This window comes from Anabrus simplex, chromosome 2 (genome assembly GCF_040414725.1).
Source record: "Anabrus simplex isolate iqAnaSimp1 chromosome 2, ASM4041472v1, whole genome shotgun sequence".
Taxonomy (NCBI): domain Eukaryota; kingdom Metazoa; phylum Arthropoda; class Insecta; order Orthoptera; family Tettigoniidae; genus Anabrus; species Anabrus simplex.
This window is the reverse complement of record NC_090266.1, coordinates 436,270,840-436,295,012: the sequence shown is the minus strand read 5'-3', so window position 1 is coordinate 436,295,012 and position 24,173 is coordinate 436,270,840. Positions and strand designations below refer to the sequence as shown.

Genomic DNA, 24,173 nt, shown 5'->3' with positions numbered 1-24,173 from the left:
AGAAATTCGAAATAGGGGTTGCCTGGCCGAGGCGGTAAAGGCGTGCTCGGTTCGCCCGGAAGGACGTGGGTTGGAATCCCCGTCAGGAAGTCGTAAAATTTAAGAAACGAGATTTCCACTTCCGGAGGTGCATATGGCCCTGAGGTTCACTCAGCCTACACTAAAAATGAGTACCAGGTTAATTCCTGGGGGCAAAGGCGGCCGGGCGTAGAGCTAACCACTCTACCCCATCACGTGCTGCGGTTAACAATGGTGGAAGCCTTTACCTTCCACTCCTCCCAGGGCCTTCATGGCCTGTACGGAGGTGTCTTTGTCTTTGTCTTTTTGGAAATTCGAAATATCCAAAGCATAAAATTCAATACAATTTAACATAAAGCGAAGTTTAGTGGAAGCGAGCCAGGGTGTGTGCAACATTGTGAAGTATCCGACAGAACGGCGCCAATGTAGAAACCGAAACGCAATTGGAAACATTGCAGGGTAGTTCGAGAAGCCAGTGGAAAGAAATGTCACGTAGGCCACGCGGTAATTTTGACGCACCAGAAAAATACATTGTTCTAGAGCAGGGCCTCTCAGGGTGCATGCGCGTGGTGCATGCACTGTGCACGGTGCAAAAGACGACTTGGCTTGGTTGACCAGAGTGCAGACCCCCACTCCTCGATTTGGAGCAATAGCGCTTACTCTCTCTTTCCTCACGCCTGTCTCGCTCGCTCCGCCTGTCTCCCTCTCCCCCACTTGCGCCGTAGCGCTCCAAATCCTGGCTGAGTTGAGCCGAGTATAGCCGAGTAGAGCCGAGCATAGCCGAGTAGCCCAGAGACGAAGCGTTGATCCGAGCCATACCGAGCGGCACCGAGCGGCACCGATGCACAGTGCACGGAGCTCTTGCGCCTCGCTCTGCACGCGTGAGATTTTGGGCGTTTGAGAGGCCCTGGTCTAGAGTGTCCCACGACATTCCCCCATTAGTTATTGGGAGGAACACGTGAGCCAATTAGACTGAGAGACAACATAACTTCGTGGTAGTAGGGGATGATATTCGGGAAGGCGCCCAAAAAATTCGAGAAAGTAGCGAATAAACATCTAAGCTGGAGTTTGGGAAGCGCTCAGGAAGAATCTGTCTAGCTAGTGTGAAAGACGTGTCGTGGCAGTAAGCCTCAGAGAGAGTCTAAGGGAGAACTGTTACAGTTACCGTGTGAGCCATAGAGACACTGAGAGAGAGTGAACCTACTCCACTGTTAAAGAAATTTAATTAACGACAGAGTGTTATTATGCTCTGCAAACGCATAACCAGAAAACTTCAGTAAAGAAAATTGGACTTCAGTTGGGGAACAATAGTATTTAAGCATACCGAGTTCGACTTTGTGGATCTGCACTTTCTTTCAACTAGACTTCACTATGTTCGAACAGGCTACGCCATCGCAGTGAGATGAATCAGGAGTAAAGAAGAAGAGAGAAGAAAGAAGATCCTGAAACACGAGCTAAGTATTCACCAAGTTACATAGGCATATTTCAATTCTCTACAGAGAATTCGAGACGACAGAGGCTAGAGAAAATCCCTGTCACGTATGAAGTTTTTACATATTTGTAAAGACTAGTTTCCTTGTTTATTTGTGTATTTGAAAGTGTGTACTGATGCTTTGCATAATACAGGTGAAGGGAGTTATGAGTGAATTGGAAGTGTAGTCTTGTTATTGTCATAGTGTAAGCTCCCTAAAACCGAACCCAAGTCCCCAGCCTGTCCAGTCCTTAGGATCACGACACTATTTACGTTTCTTGAACAGTTTGAATTCTATACAATGATAATATAATCTCCATCGTAAAGCCTCGCAAGGATGTAAATACTTTTAACAAGTACACACCATGTTCCCAATTTTTAGAATGACAATAAAGCAATACAATTTGTTTTATATTTTTTACTTTACAGTATATCTCAAATGCGTAAGAATATGAGAGTACTGAATGCGCATTTTCTGCTACTCATTTTGTCTATATGTATTATACATGCACACAAACAGCTCACTAGGTTGCAGTGTGAGAGATTTGATAATCGAAGAGATATATTCCTATGATAAACTTACAGTGGTATGCCAAGTGTCTTAATAATATTAGTTATTTTGTCGAAGAAAATACTCTGAATTACATAATGATAAATTACAGTTAACTTGTGTATGTGACGAAATTAATGCGACGGTATTACACAAGAGAATTTGGTATTCGCCAATTATTTCCGATAATGATTATAGATTGTGTCAAAAGGCTCATATAAATTACAACTCTCTATTCAGACAACTATAGATAATCTGTGTGTATTTTGTGAGTCTTAGTTATGACAATATTAAGTGATGGGTTCATGTAGCTGCAGTCTTGCATTCAGGAGATGATGAATTAGATTCCCATCGTTGGAAGCCCTAAAGGTGATTTTCTGTGGTTTCCTATTTTAACATAAAACGAATGCTACAAAATGTTGTGCCATGGTCACTACTTTCCAGGCCCTAATGTTCCCTATTCAAGCGTCGCGGAAAATCAGTACGTGTTAATCCGATGAAACCACTATTCAAATTAAATAGAACTACAATCACAATATGTTTAACAATTAAAAGCATAAGACACAGTTATATTTTCGAATAGTCATGAATTCAATACCTTCCTTAAATAATAATAATAAGTATTTAATGATCTCGGGCTTGATACGTTAAAGATATCGGAATAAGTTTTTACGGTTTGGTTGAAATCAGGAATTTAGTCATGACTATCAAAAAGTGTTTGCATCCAAATATCTTACTGAGCTATAAATGCAAATGGTGGCAAGCCACTGGTATTTTATTGGAGGGTAGATTGGAACTGATCGTCTTTCGAGTCCACTGATTCTTGTCTAATCGACAGGACAAAATACACTGACTGACAGAGCAAATGCAACACCAAGAAGGAGTGGTCAGAACTTTATGCCAATTGCAGGGTAGACTGACGTCACTGAGGTATGCTCATGATGTGAAATGCGCCGCTGTGCTGCGCACGTAGCGAACGATAAATGGGACACGGCGTTGGCGAATGGCCCACTTCGTACCGTGATTTCTCAGCCGACAGTCATTGTAGAACGTGTTGTCGTGTGCCACAGGACACGTGTATAGCTAAGAATGCCAGGCCGCCGTCAACGGAGGCATTTCCAGCAGACAGACGACTTTACGAGGGGTATGGTGATCGGGCTGAGAAGGGCAGGTTGGTCGCTTCGTCAAATCGCAGCCGATACCCATAGGGATGTGTCCACGGTGCAGCGCCTGTGGCGAAGATGGTTGGCGCAGGGACATGTGGCACGTGCGAGGGGTCCAGGCGCAGCCCGAGTGACGTCAGCACGCGAGGATCGGCGCATCCGCCGCCAAGCGGTGGCAGCCCCGCACGCCACGTCAACCACCATTCTTCAGAATGTGCAAGACACCCTGGCTGTTCCAATATCGACCAGAACAATTTCCCGTCGATTGGTTGAAGGAGGCCTGCACTCCCGGCGTCCGCTCAGAAGACTACCATTGACTCCACAGCATAGACGTGCACGCCTGGCATGGTGCCGGGCTAGAGCGATTTGGATGAGGGAATGGCGGAACGTCGTGTTCTCCGATGAGTCACGCTTCTGTTCTGTCAGTGATAGTCACCGCAGACGAGTGTGGCGTCGGCGGTCGGCGTGGAGAAAGGTCAAATCCGGCAGTACCTGTGGAGCGCCCTACCGCTAGACAACGCGGCATCATGGTTTGGGGCGCTATTGCGTATGATTCCACGTCACCTCTAGTGCGTATTCAAGGCACGTTAAATGCCCACCGCTACGTGCAGCATGTGCTGCGGCCGGTGGCACTCCCGTACCTTCAGGGGCTGCCCAATTCTCTGTTCAAGCAAGACAATGCCCGCCCACACACTGCTCGCATCTCCCAACAGGCTCTACGAGGTGTACAGATGCTTCCGTGGCCAGCGTACTCTCCGGATCTCTCACCAATCGAACACGTGTGGGATCTCATTGGACGCCGTTTGCAAACTCTGCCCCAGCCTCGTACGGACGACCAACTGTGGCAAATGGTTGACAGAGAATGGAGAACCATCCCTCAGGACACCATCCGCACTCTTATTGACTCTGTACCTCGACGTGTTTCTGCGTGCATCGCCGCTTGCGGTGGTCCTACATCCTACTGAGTCGATGCCGTGCGCATTGTGTAACCTGCATATCGGTTTGAAATAAACATCAATTATTCTTCCGTGCCGTCTCTGTTTTTTCCCCAACTTTCATCCCTTTCGAACCACTCCTTCTTGGTGTTGCATTTGCTCTGTCAGTCAGTGTATATAGCTACAGCTCGTGAATCGAACATTGGTACTGTTATGTGCTCGTTTTCAAGTGATACGTGTTAAGTGGTTCAGTATGGTTACCAAGACCAACTTCCTCTTAAAACAATAATCATCATCATCACCTGTGCGTAGCAATCAAGCGATGGTACAAAGCTAGAAGATGATTAGGAAGTTACAAGAAGGACAGAAGAAGATAATTGAAAGCAGAGAGAGGATGACGACTACGATAATGATGATGATGATGATGATGATGATGATGATGGGAGAAGATGGAAAAGCTGTAAGAAAGCCGGAAGATGATAACAAAGGCGCAGGATGAATTTCGGAAAATGAATGAGAAGAAAGAGGAAGGAATCATGCCAGAAGATGATGTAAAAGAAGGTGAAAGAAGGTCAGAAATGATAGAAGAAAGCCAGACGATGGTTATAAAGGAGATGATAAAGGATCAGAAGATTATCCAGACAAAGATGCAAAAGGGCCAGAAGGAAAAGGATGACCGGTAGAAGATGGAAGAATGCCAGAAGAAGACGAAAGACGGCTAGAAGACGTAGGTGGTGACATAGAGTATAGGAGAAAGTTGGAAGACGCACAGAAAATATCGAGGAGGGTCCCCACCGGATAAAGCATATTCCGCGGGTCGACACTTTGGCTCGAACACTTTGTCCAGACGACGGCAAGTTCTGCTACAAGAGCCAGCACGAGCAAGAAGTTTCGTGCTGAAGGTACATTGTGGAATTCGAGGGAAACTGGAGACGTGAACACAGGCTGGAAGCACAGAGGGATGGGGATCGCCATCATTCCGTGGTTTACCACCTGCCCCGACGACCACTACTGCTTGGACCCAGCAAGGAAACTGCAGGATATACATGCCCCTGTCCGCAAGATGTCGAGAATAGAGAACGACCGAATGATGTCATGATATGGCAAAGGAGCGGACGCTACCGGATATCATAAAAACGACCTAGTGTAGCTGTATAATTTCCTGGAGAGAGCCTTATATCCCACTCAACACTGAACTAATTTTTATATTTCACCTACGCAATTTTATTGACAGCAACTGCATCACCCTTTTAATATTAACATTAATTAGAACATTTTACAGCGATTAATGGCGCTGTTTCCTGCACCTGGTCTTTTCATATATGCACACGGTTTAAGGACTATTAATTTAACGACTGACACATTTCCACTCTCCCATATAGTAACCAAATGGAATACTTAATTTATCCATAAAACACAACAACATGATGCTTGCCAGTGTAAATGGTTTCACCTTATTAAAATGAGAATGAATATAAGTTTCACGGATCACTGCCAAAATGTACATTCCCACACTTACTGCATATTGTTCCGGGCAACTTGCCCGTGACAAAGGTCAAACATGAGATGGCAGGAACATTTCTGAATGTTTGCTCGTGCACACGCTTGGACGTTTTTGCAGTATCAATCGAAATGAGTACGTCTTCAATATCTTGTACCGTAATGGGGTTATATACTGGATGTTGTAAGTCGTGGGGAGGAGGAGGATTGAAGGATGGGCTAAAGGGTGGTTATGTTATCGGAATACTCCGACATTATTTCATGCTGAGCGTGACTGAAATTGGGATCACTGGAAAGGGTGAATTTTTTTTTTAATTAATCTGAAAAAATGCCAGCTTTCACTTTAGGGTCGTTGGGAGAGGATTAATTTTATATAATTGGGCAATGGGGTAGAATGTTTCTGCGTTCGTTAATTTCTTTGATTTGGTCTTGTATTTACGGGGGTCAGTTCTGATGAAACGTTTTTTTCCCATAGCTTTAATAAATGAACGGGTATGACGGAGTGTGGTTCTGTGTTCTCGGAAGATGTTAGGTTCAAGAGTTTGAAGATATCTATCTATGTATATAAAATAATATGTCCTGAATTACTGACTGACTGACTCTCCGATTCATCATCGCCGAGCCAAAACCACTGGTTATAAAGAAATGAGATTTTGGGGATACATTTATATTGCAATGTAGGTGCTCACAAAGGGAGGATTTTTGGATATTCCCTTGCTAAGGAGGTGTAAACGGGGGTTAATTCTTAAAATGAATGTATCTATACCGGGTGAGTCAGCTGCGCCTCACGCTTTTCGCTGTTAGGTATCCCACCGAACGTCGATGGTGTCATAATGGTCTAAGCACCTTTGCCGCATATCAAGCAACAATCACTTTCAATCACTCACTACACCAGTACCGTTGCAAAAACATGTACCGTATGGAACAGGTATTTACATAATGCATCAAACTGTCATACGGTTATGTAAAAAGTACGTGCCACTTATGAGCTTTCAGTAGGGTATGAAATGAACGCTGAAAGCCATGGCATAATAATAGAAAACGTGTGTGAATTTGTGAACCGGAAGTAGCAGTCCATCTAGTAGGCTTTATGGAAACCTACTCGCTGGAGTCGCCGTGCTGTCATAGGTTAAGTGCGGTGCTGTTAATACATCTGCGTTTTGTAGGTGGGTTCGTATCCCACTTGCGCCTGTAAATTTTATTCGCATTTTTTACTTCGAGAATCATCCACAGGGCCAATGTATCCGAATGCTCTCACGTCGTGGGTTATTTAATTAATTAATTAATTAATATATTTATTTATTCATTTCGCCACTGTTCTAGGACATTGGGACTGCTTATATGTATGTTTTCATTAGCAGGGCTGGACGAGGGTAGAATGGTTGGCAGTTTGAATCCGCTTGAGTGAGTAACAGGCTGTTAGTACAGTAAGTGTTCGAATAGATGGCCTTCTGCGGTACTGCACGTTTCAGCACGCCTTTGAACTGCCATTCGGGCATTGTAGGTGTTACGGATTCACAGGCTTCCATAATAAGGTTTCGAAGGCTTTCGGGATTTTCCGCTGGATCATTTGCCACTTGTGTCAGTATACACGCACAGGAATCAACACGAGTTTCGGAATCTCGTCCGTGGAGTTCTTGAGGTAGTTGCAGGTGATACGAGCGAAAAATACTAGAATGCAAGATCGTTACAACAGACGACTGGCTGATGTAGTCATGTTGTGCTACTGCCCAGGTACTCGTGTGAGGATTTTCTGGAGAAGTGCCCAAAATCATCCCAGCAGTTTCACCGGACGCAACTGGTGCATCTCTATCAGGACCTGTTCGGGAATGTTGACGAAGTTATACGCAAACTTCGGTCCAACCTCCTAAACGTATTTGCGTTTAGTTATTGTCAGTATGGAAATCTTTCCTGATACAGGCGCTGTACTTGCTTCACCGTAGATGAGGAGCATGTCAACATACTCATCTGCTGAATACATAGCGAAGAAATGACCAGGACTGCTAGGCTACCCCAAGTGACTGGCCACCACAATTGAACATGCATGCTTTTGCTCGACTGTGGCACGAATGGCCTCTAATTTGATCCTCAAAGTTTAAAATGTGAATAAAAGTCGTGCAGTGATGACGCAAGAAGTGCCTTAAATCACTGCACGACATTTGTAAAAACATTTATGCGACAGGTATTTACGCAATACATGAAACTCTCATACGGTTATGTAAAATATGCGTACCAGTTATAAGCTTTGGATTGGTTATGAAATTATCGCTAAAAGCGATGGAATACAGATAGATAACGTGTGTGAGCTTGCGAAGCGGGACGTAGTTTCATACCAAGTAAGCTTTCTGATAACCTGGAGGCTATTGCTATTTTGCTTTACGTCGCACCGACACAGATATGTCTTATGGCGACGATGGGATAGGAAAGGTCTAGGATGTGGAAGGAAGCGGCCGTGGCCTTAATTAAGGTACAGCCCCGGCATTTGCCTGGTGTGAAAATGGTAAACCACGGAAAACCATCTTCAGGGCTGCCGAGAGTGGGGCTCGAATCCACTATCTCCCGATTACTGGATACTGGCCGCACTTAAGCGACTGCAGCTATCGAGCTCGGTAACCTGGAGGCAACAGTCACCGTGGTGCAGTGGACTAAACAAAGAAGTGTTGACGCATGTGGCGTTGGTAGATAGGTTCGAATCCCACGAGCGATAAATCCTTTTATTCACATTTTAAACTTTGAGGATCAAGTAAGATGCCATTCGTGCCACATTCGACCAATAGCATGCATGTTGAACGCACAGGAAACAGCGCCTGTTCCAGGAAAGGTTTCCACACTGATAACAACTAAAGTCAAATACGTTTAGGAGGGTGGAACGACGTTTGCGTATAACTTCGTCACTTCTCCGAACAGTTCCTGTGAGAGAGGCACCAGTTACGTCCAGTGAAACTGCTGAGTTTATTTTGGACACATTCCGGGAGAATATCACACGATTACCCGGGCAGTAGCACAACAGGCCAACATCAGCCAGTCGCCTGTTATAAGGATATTGCCTTCCAGTTTTTTCGTCCGTATCACCTGCAACTACATCAAGAACTCCACGGACGAGATTTCGAAACTCGTGTTGATTTCTGTGCGTGGATACTGACGCAAGTGGCAAATGATCCAGCGGAAAATCCCGAAAGCCTTCGGAACCTTATTACCGAAGCCTGTGAATCCGTAACACCTACAATGCCCGAATGGCAGTTCAAAGGCGTGCTGAAACGTGCAGTACCGCAGAAGGCCATCTATTCGAACACTTACTGCGCTAACAGTCTGTTGCTCAGTCAAGCGGATTCAAACCGCCAACCATTCTATCCTTGTCCAGCCCTGGTTATGAGACATCCACATAAGCAGCCCTAATGTCCTAGAACAGTGCCTGAATGAATAAATAAATGTATTAATTTATTAACCCACGACGTGAGGGCATTCGGATACATTGGCCCTGTGGACGATTCTCGAAGTAAGAATTGCGAATGAAATTTACAGGCTCATGTGGGATTCAAACCACCTACCAAACGCAGCTGTATTAACAGCACCGCACTTAACCTATGACAGCACGGCGACTCCAGTGAGTAAGTTTCCAGAACGCCTACTAGATGGTCTACTACTTCCGGTTCACAATTGCACACACGTTTTCTATCATTATGCCATCGCGTTTAGCGTTCATTTCATACCCTCTTGGAAACTCATAATTGGCACCTACTTTTTAAATAACCGTGTGCCAATTTGATGCATTGTGTAAATGCCTGTCCCATACGGTACATGTTCTTGCAACAGTAATGGTGTAATGATTTTTGATTAATACACGGCAAAGAGAAACGGACCATAACGCCACCAGCGATGTCCGGTGGAATGACTAGCAGCACAAAACGTCAGGCGCGGTTGACTCACCTGGTATAGCCCATGAGAGTATATCAAATGCTGAAGTTCTCTAGATGGGGAGGGTGGTTTGGAAGGGTAAAAAAAAGTGGCTAGGTATGCGGATTTTGTCTCCAGTGGTTAAGGTAGGTTCTAGGTTTCTTTAATTACGACATGTACTTCGTGTTATGTGGTAGGTGGTCCAATGTTTCTTAAGAAGTTGTTTACAGTTGTTTTATATGTTACCCAATCAGATTTTTAGTATTGTCCCACTAGTGAGAGACGCTGGCTACGTTGGAATGGGTTTGTTGATACATATTTGAAATGGTTAGAAGAGTTGGGACGTGGTCACTTCCTATTGGTGGTGTGATTGTTATGTCGCAAGTTTTTGAAAAGGACAAATAGTGGATAAGGACGTTAGAGGTATTATTAGAGACAAGTCGAATACAGGAGGAGAAGGGTAAGTCAACACCGCGTATGGCATGAAAAAGTTGGCATAAATGTTTTGTTGTAAAATACTGTATCATAAGATGTTACTTTAAAATCAGCAGTAATTAAATGTGCTATATTTGCTCCCAGTGTACTCTACAAATTTTTTATATAAGGAAGAACCAGTGGTTGGGTTAAATAGTCACTAGCGATTTCGTTTAGTTCCCTGTGGTTATTCCAAATTTTTAATTTTCTGCCGGTAAATCGTTAAGGTTATAGCGATATTCTTTTAAAGGAATACATGTGTGTACACTAATAGCTGCTCTTGATCTGCCCCTACTGGTACGGATGGAGCGGTTGAATAAGTGATATCAAATTGAGACATTTCTCCCTTTGTATGCATTGATTCATTAAAACTCATGACAACCAGTTGTTTACTTCATTGCAGATCAAGTAGTGGACGATTGGTCCTCAGTGAGCACACATTTACTTTATAAAGGCTTAATCTACTACAATAATGGAGAGGGGTTTAGGGAAGGAATGCACAATGCATTCTTGTCACAGAATATATCGCGTCTACATTTGTCCGAAAGAGAAATCGTGCCACTAGTTGGATCTGCTGCAGAACGTGAGGTATTTGGTGTAGTTGAACATTCTGGAGTACCATGTTTGTAAAGTTATTCCGCAGTGGTTTAACGCAAGAATGGATCCGGGATGAATTAGATCTTAATGGAAACAAAATGAATGAACATGGGGCGGAGTTTGCAGGTTCACCAGCTACCGTATCCGAACAGCTGACTGGCACCCAATATGAAGTAACGCAGACGTCTGATTTTATACGAGGCTTCGGGCAGCTTAAAACCCAAGTTTATGTTCGAGCTTGTACAGACAGAGAGTTGAATATATGTAGCCAAACTATTAACACATTAGGCAGGGAACAAATGAACTGAATTCCAATGTAGATGAACATCACAGTAGAAACGAGGGGTCACACAGCAGCAGTATTGGAATCGTCTACACCCGCCTCGGCATACTCGCAAAATTCACCGAAAAAGAGTAATCTTTCATCATCCAGGGATCCTCGCACATTGTCCACCCATCTGAAATTTTTTTGAAATAGTGGGCAGTGTAATGAATAGAATAATTAAGCGGATTGAATACGACAGTCAGCATCACAATATTTTAAACCCCACTTTTTAGACGAACCGAAGAACATGAAAACCAGGAGTTCTAGAACAAATTTTGCGAGATAAAATATCATCAAGGTAACAGTTAAATCGGAGTATTATAGACTACCTACAAGGAAGAATCCAAGTTGGAGAACCTGGGTACGAGGATACTGGGAAGCTGTCCTTGGATCGTCTATATATTTTTGTCTTAGTACTTGTCTTTTTCAATTCAAAGCTTTGTTTCCACTGTAGAAAGCAGTTCTCCGATGCATCAATACTCACACCATCTAGGCAATGGCAAAACCTGAATTTCCTCTCGCCGACAACTGGTCATAGTTTAGATCAGTGCTAAACAGGTCACCCAGGGTTTAAATATCAAGCATATTCATAGTTACATCCGACACAACGAAGGCAACAAGCTGAAACGGTGATGCAGATAATTACCAAGTTTTCCACATCTATTGTCCTCACCCTCGTTGGAAACAGAGTGAAGTGTTGACAATGATGGCGATCTGCGTCACCAACACGGTTCATGAATCCACAGGTAGGATATCTTCTGTCATGCATTCAAACCTGTATTCCGTAAGGCTATGACATTCATTCATCAACCGTCCAATCGAACTACAACATTTGAAGCGTTTTGCATCCATCAGGCCATTAAACATTTGTGACAGTGTGCGCATCACCATTTAAGAAGGGTCAGATTAAGAAGTTTGCAGCGCTTTATGTGGGACATTTTCGGATAGTTGAATCATTTCGAAACAATTCTTACAACATTCGTAGCTTGGATGGTGTGACTGTATCCATTTTGACGTAGCCATTTGAAGAAGAATTCGGGCCTACCACAACAATTAAACCTAGTGTGCAAGTTGGAGGCTGCTCCAGTGGACGATGTGATGCAAGGTACAGAAGATATATTGACTACTACAGACTATTATATTTACATTTAGGAACGCTTCCAGCGTCACGAACCACGTGAAAAATGCCAGGAGATGCAATAAGTCCTGGGAAGCAGTTCGGCATCATTCGTCTGGAACTACTCGAAGTGAATGAGAGACTGCTACGGTAAAAAAGCAGTTGCTTGACCTGCACGACCATCTGCACTAGGTGAGGGCAGACTTCGAAGACAGCCTATAAGACGGGCGCATATTATGTCTGAAAAAAGTATTCATGGGAGGACGATAAATGCACCCTCGGACCAGGGCTGGATTTAACATAAGCAAACCACTCCACATGATAGTTCACTTCCCGGTCCAAATCGTCCATTTTCGTTGCGTTTATTTGCAATATCTTGTTTTACTTGGCGAGCTTAAAGATATACAGCCTTCTCTTACACTGAACCAATTTTAACTACTGTGCAAAATTATATGATCATATGTCACACACACACACCTATAATATATATATATATACTCCAGTATCACCAAGCAGTTATTTACATATCAGTTAAATAACCAAAAGCAATCAACTAAAGTTTAAACTACTGTTACTACAATAATAATAACAATAATAATTAGGGATACATAGTCGAGGTGGTAAAGGAATACTCGGTCACCGTGGAAGGATATGGTTCTGATTTCCTGTAAAAAATAATCAAAAAATAAAACGAGACATCCGTTTGTGGAGCGGCTCATGACACAGGGGATTTCTCAACCTACACCAGAAATGTGCACTGGGTTAATTCTTAGGGGCAAAGGTAGCCAAGCATAGAGATAGCCCCACTGGTGGTGGTGGTGGTGGTGGTTTACCGTCGCACTAACACATCGGAAGTTTTCCGTGTGTAACAACTCCATCCCTCTTAGTATACCATCCCCGGCTACTTAAACTGCACGCCTTTTTACTGCCGTCTATGACAGCGGGCAATAAATTTTAAAAATTTTCAAACACTTCCTTCTTCGAAGGTTGATGGTGCTACCATCTATTAGCGACACATTATGCCTAGACACAAAGTAATAGCTTAGGAAATTTTGTTTTTGTTATTGGTAAACCTTTTTCTGAGGATAGCTTTTTATAAATATACGAAGTTGTCAACACTTCAGGTGGTTCTTTCTCAATTGTAATCTACCTATCACATGCTTGCAACTATGTTCTCTAGCCAATCAAATACAGGGGTGTGTATGGAAATTCAGCTAATCAGCATATTGCGTTTTAATTTAGTCCGGAGCTTTCCCCTACGAATTCATGTAAGGGGGGGGGGTATTTAAGGGCTGTTTTGTCTGGATTGCTCTAGTTCTTGAGAGTGCGACAGAACAGAGGCCAGACAGGGCTGCGACGCAAGGCACGGCCGGCTTGAGGAAGATCCAGCACTACGAGGTAATGGCAGAATTTACCTAAACATATGATCGTGCCTGCGGGTAGTTCGAGGGGAATGTTTCAGCCGATTGCTTAATTTCTAACATGTAATTTAGCATTTTCGGCGGTTGAAATGTAGGACCTTCTGTGCAGTCTTCTGACTCTATTTCTATTCCCTACTGGGAAATATTTAATGTAAGGGAGCACGAGTGGTGATCCTCAGTTGTCTCCGTTTCAACATTTCAGTTGGGTGTCTGAAGTTTCCAAACACTAAATTTTGAAAATCTTGTCTCTGCATTTAAATTATCCGCCTTAATCGCCCTTTTAGTATGGGCTGGCCTCTTTGTCATTCGTCCTTAAGCCTACTGAGGTTCTACGCTTTCCAAAAGTTTCTGCAAGGAGTGCTGCTGTTTCGCCTCCTTTCGTTTTTTGCAACTTGTTTTGCGTCACGCTGACACAGATAGGTCTTATGGCTACAATGTGCTAGGAAAGGCTTAGGAATAGGAAGGAATCGGCCATGGCCTTAATTAAGGTACAGCCCCAGCATTTGGATGTTGTGAAAATGGGAAACCATTCAAGACTGCCGACAGTGGGGCCCGAATCCACTATCTCCCTGATGCAAGCTCACAGCTGCGCGCCATTAACTGCACGGCCAACTCGCCGGGTCTTTCTTTTGTTAATGGCCTGTTATGTGTACCATTTTCTTTTTATTCTTAAGGCCTTGTAGTATGGGTAATTATGCCCCTGTTTATTCTGTATATATCTTAGGGTAACTGGGTTCTCGTTAGTCCATTTGGGAAGTGCAATTAAAATTATGGTGGAAACTTGCAATAGGTAAGCCCACTATGCGGCAATCGCGTATGAACATTTTGAAGTAGGGTCACACTATGGGTCGCCTAGTTTAATTATTAAGAGTGTCAAAAGCAACTGATTACCAGTTCGATGCTAGACTCTTCTGTTTTGTAGCAGACTCTCCTATACAGTATGCCTGTTCGTAACAACTATGCCCTTTCCTAACATTGTACCTGTCAGGAGCAATTTAAGATCTTTCGTATGTAATTTGACAACTGGGAGTTTCTCCACAGTTATTTTGTAACTGATTTAGGACTTCACAGTCCAAGGAATTGTTAGAGCTGATGAGCTCGTTGTTGATGTTTTCATTTGTTCCTTGTTATAAAATTAAATTTCTCTCTCTCAAATTTAAAGAATGGATAAGATGTAAAAGTTCTAAATTTGTTAAAGCAAAAGTTGCTCTAAGCAATTCCCTGTCCAGCCCTTCAACCCAGGGGCATCCTATTACTCTGTGAGCCACGGAATTTCCGTGTAAATAATAATAATAATAATAATAATAATAATAATAATAATAATAATAATAATAATAATAATAATAATAGTAAGGGGCTACATAGTCGAAGTGGTAAAGAAGTACTCGATCGCCGTGAACATGGTTTCGATTTCCCGTCAAAAAGTCAAAAAATTAAAACGAGACTCCAGTTTGTGTAGCGGCTCATGATCCATGGGACTTCTCAAACTACACCAGAAACGAGTACTGGGTTGATTATTTCGGGCAAAGATAGCAAAGCTAACCATACTGTTCGGGGTGGCTTACCGTCGCTCTAGCGCTTTGGACATTTTCGGTGTCTAACAACTCTATCCCACATAGTACGGACGTTACGCTACACTCCTCTAATGGCCTCCATGGTCTATACGGAGATGGCTTTGCTGCTTCATAATAATAATAATAATGAAAACCCGAAGCCCCCATCTAGCGGCGAGGATAGGAATCATGCCGGCTGCCGAAACCGGTCGCACTCCTTTGGGGCAATGATTAATGGATGATAGATGAAATGAATTGATATTGGAGAGTGGCGCTGGAATGATATACGACAGAGAAAACAGGAGTAGCCTACCCGGAGAAAACCCTGTCCCGCCTCCGCTTTGTCCAGCACAAGTCTCACACGGAGTGACCGGGATTTGAACCACGAAACCCAGTGGTCAGAGGCCGGCGTGGTGTCGCTTGAGCCACGAGGGTTCTCTTCTTAATAATAATAATAATAATAATAATAATAATAATAATAATAATAATAATAATAATAATAATGATAATAATAATAATGATAATAATAATAATAATAATAATAGTAATAATAATCTCCAGAAACAAGATCCTCTTTCAAATTGAGAAGGTCTAATATAATAGAGGAGTACTACGAATAATACTTCAGGTTGTCAATGAATATATTTCTCTCCACACTCAAATTTAATTGTGGCTATGTGACGATCAACTGTGCAGTGGTTCGACATAACAACTTCTTTGCAGGATACGGTCTCCAAACAAGGTTTACCATACAATCCAATAGATATTTTACGAGTGAGTGCCCTATCGTCCTACTGCGTTCTTGTGTTATTTTCACTGAAGGGTGCTACTACAGTAATGCAGCGATCAGGTCTCAGAACGCTATTGTCGGGCGTGAAGAGTTGTACGACCGTTGAAGGAGTATGTTCAGAATAGTATTAGCCCATATAATAGGCCAAAGAATACAAACTGCAGCATGAAATGCTTATACATTCATTTTGCTTTCAGATAAATTATTTTACTTCTTTTCAGAATTATATGAAGTATATTGTTTTACTCGTAGCCTCCATGGCTCAGACAGCAGCGCGTCGGCCTCTCACCGCTGCGTTCCGTGGTTCAATCCCGGTCTCTCCACGTGAGATATGTGCTGGACAAAGCGGAGGCGGGACAAGATTTTCTCCGGGCACTCCGGTTTTCCCTGTCATATATCATTCCAGAAACATTCTCCACTATCATTTCTTTCCATCTGTCAGTCATTAATCACTGGCCCAGAGAAGTGCAACAGGCTTCGGCAGCCGGCACAATTCCTATCCTCGCCGCAAGATGGGGGTTTCATTCATTCCATCCCTGACCCGGTCACTGACTGGAAAACAGGTTGTAGTTTCTTCATTTTTCATTGTTTTACTCATTGAATATTGGGAAATGTATGCAAAATTATTTCAGTTTCAAACGGAGCAAATTAGGCAATATCACTGGAACCCATAATATTTGTGTCGTTTACTCGTATCGCGTAAGTAGACGCCAACCATTGACCTCTTCCGGGTCCACCCGCTGCTGGTCGATCGCAAAGCTGGCAGGCTGCCATCTTGTGCACATTATTTCGCCCTGGTATAGCCATACTTCGTCTCCCACTACGCTGTAACTACCTGTATACACTAACATATCCTTATTCTGAATAGCTTATAGGCCTATATCAATTTTTCTAGTTCTGTTTTATTTGTTGGGAGAACGGTGCCTAATAATTAATGCTCCTATTTTAGGCTTACCTGCCGGCCTGAGTGGCTCAGACGATTGAGGCGCTGGCCTTCTGACCCCAGCTGGGCAGGTTCGATCCTGACGCAGTCCGGTGGTATTTCAAGGTGATCAAATACGTCAACCTCTTGTCGGTAGATTTACGGGCACGTGAATGAACTCCTGTGGAGCAACATTTCGGCACCTCGGCGTCACCGAAAACCTTATAGAAGTAGTTAGTAGGACGTAAAGCAAAGAACATTATTATTAGTCATACGTAAGGAATTTTGAACCCAATGGCGCAACAGTCTTGAAGGGCCTTGGCCTACCAAGTGGCCGCTACTCAGCACAAAGACCTACAGATTACAAGGTTGCGTGTGGTCAGCTCCACGGGTCCTCTCGGCCGTTTTTCTTGACTTTCTCACAGTCTGATAGCTCCTCAATCGTAATCACATAGGCTGAGTGGACCTTGAATCATCCATAAGAATCACGTAAAAAGCCCTGGCTTGACCGGGAATCGAACACGGGGCCTCCGCGTAAGAGGCAGGCACGCTGCTGTACACATCCAGACCGGCACAATGTAGGTATCCCTATATTATTAAGCATGACACTGGGAAAACGGGTCTCACTTTTGAAACATCACCATCTCAGCATTTGCTTATATTTGAAGAGAGAAAGTAGTGTAGGCTATATGTATTTCAACGGAGGAATTAACAACTAAGTTTACTTGTCTCTTGAATCAATGAATTATCATCAGTCTTCACCCTTGATAGCGTTGAGCTGAGCTTGTCGTGAAAATGTACATGTTTTTGAGTGAGTGAGTGAGTGAGTGAGTGAGTTAGTTAGTTAGTTAGTTAGTTAGTTAGTTAGTTAGTTAGTTAGTTAACTACTGAAACTCCTCTTCTAGTTCAAGCGTTTAAATCACACTGCACAACTGAGGTGGTGAACCTGCATCGTCCTTGAAACCAATTTATTGTACGGTATTTCAGAATGTCAGTCGCCTCTGCACGTTTAAAACAAACCAAACACTATGACACTACAGCCCTGACAGGGCTCGGACTACTAAGCGACCGCTGTTCAGCACGAAGGCCTGCAGATTACGATGTGACGCATGGTCAGTGTGACGAATTCTCTCGGTCGTTATTCTTCGTTTCCTAGACAGGTCTCTGCACGTTTGTTAACTAGTATTACAGTCCACAGCAGTTTAACGCAGTTATATGAAATATCAATCATCAATTTATCCTTCCTTTACAGGTTTACTTTGCCATACAATTTCTGATTAATTTTTACAGGGGAAACAATGTCTCTTAAATTTGTCACCTTTGTAAGTGGTAAATTATACAATACATATTCCGTTGTTCTACAATACACCTCACAGTCAATAGACAGTTTCAGACGGGACAATGCCTACAGTAAAAATGGACCCAGTTCAGTGGCTACACTGCAAATTTTAAAAATGTATTTAAATATGGTTAGAAACACTATAACACCGAATTACAAAGATGCGTAATATTAACTAATCTAAAATGATAAATATACAAATATTTACAAAGGTCACAAATGTACACAGAATGAACTACACAGCCCTATATTTTACATATGCCTATTTACATAAACAACGACGTAAGTAAGGAACCTTCATTAACCCTTGTGCCACCGGTCTTAACTTTATTACACAGAATGCAGTCGGGTCAACATTGACCCTAAAATTAGAAATATTAATATAACTCCTTGTATGAATATGAGATTTGAATTTATTTTTAGATTTTTGACATTTCATATGTAATATAATTTATCTATAAATGATAAATACACACGGTGTAGTTTTAAATAGGCAAGTGTTCTAAAATGTCGCCTTTCCTGTTACTTGAATTAACAGATTTTTTTGTCCGTATGACATTCACTTTTATTATTTTCCATTGCGTCCCTGAGTACAACGAATGTATATCAAGTGTGTTGGACAGACGAAGCATAAACATTTGGATCAGTGACAGGAATGTTTCATGTCTGATGACCTACAACAATGAACACACCGGCAATGCTTTACTCCTCTCTCTGGTAGTGCTGGATTGTTTTGTAGTTGGTACTAGCTATTTCGTATTCTGCTTCACCAGTGATTTTCAAAGGTTCCGAGAGAAATAAACTTCCTGATATGTTTTCTTCCGTTCCAGTCGGAGTTGAAATGAATCCAAGAAAAATGAAAGCATTCACAGCACCGATACCACGAATGTTGAAAAACATTATTCTTTGCCTCCACGTTCTCATTATCCTTGTTGAGTATGTTCTGACTAACTTGTCCATACTGTCAGTACTAGATTTTGCGCAATTCCATTGTAGTCAAGAATCATCAGCGGTTTACCCTCTTCATGTGTATCAACCTCTGGTAGAGGGTGGTTTGTGCATAGCATGATTACGTTTCTTTTTACTTTTCTAGAACAGTAGTACACCACAGTTGCCGAGTACCGGAAGGCAAACACTGACGGAAAATTATCTCGACCATTTATTCCTGTTATCTCCTGGGTATTTCAGGTTTATTCTTTCTTATTGTCCCTATCAGGGTTAAAAGCTTATCATTCAATTTTCTTGCTAGTTTAAAAGTTGTCGCAAGTTATATTACTATCCGTCTATTATGAGCTTTTCACCATGTCCAGGACAATTATTTGACATTGGTTAACTTCTCCCGGAGCAATTTCTGCCTTTCTTCGTGCACTTGAAGATTTTAAGCATAACTGCTTTTACTGTCAGAAAGAGCTCAGATTTTGGTACCATATTTCCCTGTTTTTGAGGGTGTGAACTCTTTGAAGGGTCATCTTCCACGAAATGTGACAAACTGTTTATCTAGAGTAACATTTTCGTGTAGGCTTTAACAGGATGAAAGATTAGAAACCCGGGATTCAAGTATGTCTCTTACAGGAACTAGTCTAAGAGACTAACAAAAACATAGTAGCACTTGGGGTCAAAGTTTACCCCATGGTACCAGATGTAATTCTGTACATAGGAAGTAAACCAAAGATTCAAATAGAAAATCAATTTCGGTCGTGTACAAATGGCAATAAATATAAAAATAATTAAAGGAAAGTAATGTATTTGTATTTGTAGGTGGAATGCAGCACTTCGAAATAACGAGTGGGGTCAACGTTGAACCAATGCTTTTACTAGGATTAAATACGAGAGAAGAGAGAGTGAGAGAGAGAGTGTGTGTGAAGAGAGAGAATGGTAGATAAGGAAAGAACCGGTAGGAAAATATGAAGTTAAGTTATCAGAGGAACTTCATGACAAGGAACGATATGATAAGTATCTAGTTTCCTGTTGAGAGAGAAGGCATTTTACACGCATGCATGCAAATGGTGCCCCGACGTGAACAAAGCATGATGTCACCTCCCCCCCCCACCATTCTCGCTTACCAAATCGCTGCAGGTAGAGAGCCCTCTACAAGATTTCGCTGTGATTGAAATGGGCACAGTGGCGGATGTACGGTACTGTAAAAGGAAAACCATTCTCGTAATTACAGTAGCAAGAGGTAAAGCAGTTCTTTAACTGAAAGTATTCGATACTACCTGAGAATATTCCGTAGCTGCGTTATTTCGGAACATAATCTGAGAACATCATTTAATGGTTCGTAACTTGGTTCTAGGTCTTTCTGAATATGTATCATCATAATTTGGAAACACGGATATAGAGTTACGAATTTTTTAACAGAAATCGAAATCGAAAAGCGATCTATTTCGTCACTTATAAAATTCTTTGTTGTAATCCAGGAAGGACTTCATGCCACCTGATTCAATTCTTTCGCCTCCTTCAAAATCCCATGATTTCGAAGGGAGATGGAGATACTTTTAGTTCAATATCATTCCTCAATATATTTCTAGTTCAAATCCCCAGTTTCCACACTGCTTGATGAAGGCAAGTTAATGCTTCTTTTCTAGTATCGCGTCCCTGCACGTTACCGCTTACCTTCAATTTTGTTAATATCTTAAGGATTGTAAGTTTTAGTTCACTGTAAATCAGTAGTGGTCTGTATTCGAAATATTATCGCAGTACATATACAACCCTGTCCATTTTTTTAAATACAAATATTAGCATAAATTTAGTACAACTAGCCTCCCAAGCATAGCAGTATTGTGGCTACTCCGACCACTACTCTTATACCTTCATATCTTCCACACAATATAAATAACATTTGTTTGAGCGCCAGTTGCTTTTTTAAGAAAAACAACAAAATTCGGTAGAGCATACCTCTTATATCAATTATCTCAAGGCGTGAGGTGATAAACTCACATATTTGGCAATATACAGGGATATGGATCAGGACAATATTAAATTACTGTTGCATTTCCACAATTGAGGATTGTACATGGAACTGGAATCACTTATTATAATTAAAATAAAACTGAGTTTATGACTATAATTTACGTCACAATGAACAATCATTGACGTCTTTTAATTTAACAAAAGAAATATATCGTGAGATTTGCGGTACAAAGAAAAGGAAAATTTAATCTAAACAAAAAAAGCTATTGGCATGAACTTGAAGTGAGATGTGATATCGCCGCTGATTACACTCTTCTTCATGTTATGAATGCATAACATGTCTGATGCTTTAATTACCTGTTGTCTGCATACACCGCTGTTGAACTTGAAATTCTTGGGAAAACCTGTGAGCTGAAGTCGGGAGCCGTCTGCTGTAATCTTCTTATGTCACAAGGAGTTGGCCTACATACCATGCACGCGTGTAGGGAGCTCCAATGTAATTACGTCCACTCAATATATTATAAGAAATTGTAAAATATTCTTGAAGCACCTTGTGAAGTCCATCCTCACAAGAAGATGATGTTTCTTTATCAGCATAGTACCCGTCTCTGCTCGGATACAACCACCACTTGTAGACCTCCTCGATTATTACTTCTTCAAACACAACTCTTAGCTCTGACCATCACACTAAGACCACTTCTTCCATTTGATACATCTGACTGTTACATATGATCTGCACGATATCAACTGCTTATGAACTGAGTAAGAATAGAATACTGAACTGAATGATATCATCTGCATCTCTCACTACCGTTGCCTCGACTTATATCACCTCGCGATGACGACTCATCTCCCCACTCACTGTTCATCCCTTCCACTTCCACATACAGTAGCTGGCGAATACTGACACATGGTCACAATCACGTGTCCACGCACTGATGTCATCAGTCACGCGCTGTCTAAGCGTACCCAAGCGGACCAAGAATGACTATACCGAATGCGTCACCGGGAAATCTCCTTGTACACAACATTCCCAGTTAAACATAGCCTCGATTGCAAAATACTATGCCAGCTCATCTAGCCAAAGTTACAAGCCACAGCATGACAATATGAAACCAACAAATCTCACTTACTACAATACAGAATAATTACAAACATATTCACTTAACCTATGATTAAATACAATAATATACGCGATACCTAATTATTACAGTCTAAATGATGAGAAACAGAATATATAAAATCTAATGAATCAGGTTAATAATAATAATAATAATAATAATAATAATAATAATAATAATAATAATAATAATAATAATAATAATAATAAATACAGAATGGAGTCTGTAACCTAGTTGTACGGTTACAGAACGCCTCCCTCATGAAATAATCGATGAAATGAATCGATTGATTCATGAAATATATACACAATCACCTGAAATCGAGTACACCATAGATACATGTATAAAAATGCCCTTTACAAATTGGGTACATAGTATCATCCATCTGGATGTTCGTTGTTACACATATAAAACATTTATCAATTATCATTTTCACTTTGATTATACAGTATTATTTACATACAGATTACAGTTCTTCTCACTTCTGTCGTTTCAAACGTTCATTGAGTGTTCAAAAATAATTCTCGAAGACATTTCATTATATACACTGTCTCCAAGCACTGGAGTTTATTGCACTGCCATACTTCACTTAATATCACAACACACGCTAATTTCACTGAAGTCCTGTTCGCAATGCCAGCTTCATAAAATATGGTGAATTAACATAATAATGAAAATTAATCAACAAACTCACATGATATATTTCTTAAGATTTCTTATATTGTATGTGCCTACGATATTTCCTTCCTTGTCTTCTAGTGAATAAGCACATTTCCCAATCCGTTTCACTACGGTGAAGTATCCCTGATATAACAAGAAAAACTTAGAAAATTGACCAGCTTCTGCTGATGACGGGAGTGGCACTCTGAGTAAAACCTTGTCACCAAGCTCAAATTCATCCAATATAGTCTTACAAAAATTATCATGCACAATCTTACCGTGTTATCCTTCTTAGGTATAATAACAAGTGGATTTAAATTAGGACTACATGATGGTTCAATTATATTATAATCTAGCATAATGTCAATCTGCTCTTCAACAGCGCTAGCGTATTTTAACGGAATGGGATATTTCGGTCCTACAAAAGTTGAGTTATCAATAACATTAAATTTGTGTTCGTAACGATGTGTTCTACCAGGCCGATCGCTAAAAACATCACTATGTGATATCAATAATTCACACAATTCGTCCTTCTGATTTTCCGCTAAATTACATTTCTCCACTGTCTCATACAATTCATCTCTAGAATCTCTCTGTATAGACACATGGCAGACATCAATATTTTTCCTCATATTAGGAATTTCACAAGATCCTTCCGTACTAGAACACACTTTATTCGCACTAATTTCTGACAAAACATCATATGGTAAACTGACTTCCCTGCTACTCTTTCCCCAAATAAGATTGACATTACACAGATCAAAATTTAATTTAGCCTTGTGACACGTTAACCAGTCGGTACCTAAAATAACGGCATAAACTAAATTAGGCACTACTAAGCATGGTTGGAAAATACATTCTCCACTTATGCTAATGGGGACAGCTATTTGTTTATTCACTCTTTGAGACTTGTTTCCAACAGCTGTTACGATGAACGTATTCCTCACTGGAATTTCCGCTACCTCATACTTCTCTCTTAAAACTTCCTCATACAGCTTGGAATTTACACATGACTTCTCACTACCAGAGTCCAACAAAATCTTAACTTTTCTGCCCCATATCAGCAGTTCAATCGTCGGTGTAACAGTAACACTACTTAAATTATCCTCATTACATAATATAAGATCACTTAACAAATCTTGCCTTATATCTAAATTTAAATTACACTTATAAAATTTATTGTCTACGATTAAGTCGTCAGTTAAAACATTTGAATTATTGCTACTTAGGTCACAATCATGTTCACTTACAACTATAGGCTGGTCGACATTGTCATACTTATCTACCTTATACGTGAACTCACCATTTACGGACTGTCTCAGTGACCTGTTTATACAGTCCGTTGCGCGTTTAAAGTACTTGGTTCGGTTACGACTTGTTGGTTACACACCTCAGTCGGCCTCCCCTGTTGCC

At 41.5% G+C, this 24,173-nt stretch overlaps 1 protein-coding gene across 1 annotated transcript in view; it reads left to right on the top strand.

Moving 5' to 3' along the window:
* Positions 1–24,173, top strand: part of LOC136862878 (venom protease) — a 291,355-nt gene that overhangs the window by 160,523 nt on the left and 106,659 nt on the right. The gene's annotated exons all lie outside the window — the stretch shown is intronic.